At 36.6% G+C, this 3,188-nt stretch overlaps 1 pseudogene; it reads left to right on the forward strand.

Annotated features, from left to right (window-relative positions):
- Positions 1–2,720: 2,720 nt before the first annotated feature.
- The window catches only part of LOC103725888, a 32,641-nt pseudogene continuing 32,173 nt past the window's right edge, over positions 2,721–3,188 (forward strand).

The raw sequence follows: 3,188 nt of genomic DNA on the forward strand, positions 1-3,188 counted from the left end.
CATTTGAGGGAGATGACTAGATAAGAGGAAAGTGATTTGGGCAGGGGAAAGGTGAGCAAGGTGACAAGTTAGTGCAATATGGGGGTCTAGTTCATCAAAGCATTTTACTGTATGCATGTATGATATCGCCTCCCGTGGAAATGGAGCCTATTTTTCTATATAATTGTGTATCCATAAAAACGTTCAAATTTAGGAAAAAATGTCTCATATGTTTATCCATGTTTTTATATGATACCTGAATTTCTTTCTTTTCTAAGGGTGAATACTACTGCATGTATACCATAAGTTTGCTTATTTTTTTCATCTGTGTTATCCTGATGTTGATTGTCTCCAATTAGTGTGGATTTATTGAATAAGGCTGCTCTGAACACTGCCATGCAAATATCTCTTTAATGTCATGCTCTGAGATCATCTGGATACATACCTAAGAGTAGAATGATCTTATAACATTTTATATTTAGCCTTCTGAGCAAAAATTAACCTTCCTCCAGAAGGGTATTGTTTTAAACACTAAAACATATCCAATGATCAAATGTAGGCTGATTATTTTCCACACATATAATGTAATGTTAAACATTTATAGAGAACAGATTGCAAGACCTCCAGTGGACACTGAATCAACCACTTCATAATGAAGGGTATCTTCATTATGATGAGGTAGTTTCTTCTGTCCCTATTTTGCTTAATATTTCCTGCCTGAAAGTTAAATTTCACAACGTATTTTGCTGCCTCAGTTGAAAAGACCATGTTTTTTTCCCCAAAGTATATTACATTGGCTCAATTTTGTATATAGAATCACACTTGGATTCTTGGAACAAGTCTCACCAACCATTATTTTCACTTTTTATATGATTCTTAATTCTCAACACCTGTATTTTGTTGGGTGTTTTTCACATCAGTCTGTGTAAAGAATACTGTCCTGGTTTTTATTTATATCAGCTCTGTGTCTGGCTTAATATCAGGATGATCTGGCCTCACAAAATGAATCAGTAATTCTTTTGAAAGACTTAAGGAATTATTGTTCTCAAGTCCTTAAAACTGTCCATAACTCACCAGACTAGCTTAGGTATATTCTTTGTTGAAAAGATTTTCATGACAGACTTGACTACTTTCCCTGTTATATTTAGAATGCCAGTTTTAATAGAGCAGGTTCAGAAACATCATGATCAAATAAAGAAATAGCACTAAAGCTTCAGTGCACTCCAGCTACTCAGAATGTGAATGATGGTATATTTGTGCTTATGTGTTACCGCTCCGTCTTTGCCGTCCCCTCCAGCGTAAAGCTTTCTCAATTCCTTGCTCTCATACAACCCCATTTGGATGTTGACCTATTCAGGTAGGAACCATGTTTTTTCTACTTGTCACTAAACTCACAGAGAAAGATCGATGGTCACAGATGGTCACCACACATAAAGCAGGTAGTTCTGAACTGACAAAACAGCTTGGGAAAGTGGGGATCTCCTTGGAAATTGCAATTATCAGAGTGAATACTAAAGGCGTTAGTTCTAACCTGTGACATAGAATTCTCTCCTAATATTGCTAAGAGTGAAGATGTTTGACATGCTGTTGATCACAAGAAAACGAAAAGCTATCCTTACATATTACCCATGTGAATTTGTGATCAGAATTTATTTCCACAATGTAGAGGTGAGTCATTCATTGTTCAGAACTGACAGTCTAGAAATTTGCTCATAGACATGACAAAATTGTTCTCGGTGGTAACGTGGATCGGAACAACACCAGTATTTTAAATATACAAGACCTCTTTTGACTTTAACTTTTCAGAATGTGATAATTTTCTGCCTATGAATAAATATGTTTAGTTATACAGCATTTTATGACTGATGTATCTTTTTATCATGTTCTGTGTTCTTTAAACTTCAACCTTAAGCTCCAAAATGCTCTATGCGAGAGAATATGATTTCTCCTTCTCCAATTCTTTATTTCTCCCAGAATCATAAAGTACAGAAAGAGTAGAGCATATCAAATCTGCAGAGAAAGGAAGGAGACACAAAAACAGAAAGTGGAGTAAGTGAGCAGGACACCCTTGCCACCTTCACATCAACCAGGGCCACTGTATCTAGAAAACAACTTAAGATTTTTGTAGATGCTCTTTTTAGAAAAATTAGTTAAATAAAAATGGAAAAGAGCAGGGCTCACACTGCAGGTTGTTGGGAGAATGTACAGTATATGACACTCCAGCCAGTCCTGGATATTTTAACCACAATACAAACAGAGAAGGTACAATATGTTTGTCTAGTGAGCAATTAAAAGACTTATTTTCCTTCCATTTTAACTCCTGAGTCTGTGTTTATGTCCTGGGTTTTTAAGACAGTTCATTGTTTCAAATAATGTATGAATAACAAGGGTCTTCATTATAACAAAAAAACTAAGAAAGTAGGCATCTGGGGTTTTCTACTCTAAAAATAGTAACAATTATTCAGTCCCTCGTAATAAATAATATATGAAGTATTCTTAGGACAACATTTACTGAAAAAAATATGCTTTGGGATCATTATATAGGAATTTTCTTCCAAATTCTCTTTCACATAAAATAAGTGGACTGTGCCAATTCTTCCCTCACAACTAGAATGATATCTCAACTCTCTGCCTTCGGTGACTGACTACTGATGAGTCATGCATTTGAAGCTATAATTAGCATTTGTTCACTGCCTGTGGGAGGCAGAACAGCAACAGCTAAGACAGAGGAGTGACAGACAATGAATTCCAGACATCAAGTAGAACTAAATGATGGCCACTTCATTCCTGTACTGGGCTTTGGCACCTGTGTCACTGAAGAGGTAACAAGAGTAGCCAGGCTGAGGATGGGGAAGAAAGCACACAAAATCAATGGAAGCTGGCCAGTTTGTGTGGGACTCTGGGGGCTCCTGGTTCTGTGTTCCACCAGGTTAGAGCTATGTGTGTGCCCTGTATGTGCCCTGTATGAGGGTTGGTTATGTAATTATCTACTTACTATTCAAGTCCTTGGTTTTTCTTTCCATATGTGCCCTGTATGTGCCCTGTATGAGGGTTGGTTATGTAATTATCTGTATAAGGCTGTATGTGCCCTGTATCAGGGTTTGGTTATGTAATTATCTACTTACTATTCAAGTCCTTGGTTTTTCTTTCCATTTCAGTCTACTTCCCAGCTAAGAAGAAAAATTACAAGTTAGCTAATGTTACTGCCT

Source organism: Nannospalax galili, unplaced genomic scaffold, assembly GCF_000622305.1.
Source record: "Nannospalax galili isolate Female #2095 unplaced genomic scaffold, S.galili_v1.0 scaffold989, whole genome shotgun sequence".
In the NCBI taxonomy this organism is placed as follows: domain Eukaryota; kingdom Metazoa; phylum Chordata; class Mammalia; order Rodentia; family Spalacidae; genus Nannospalax; species Nannospalax galili.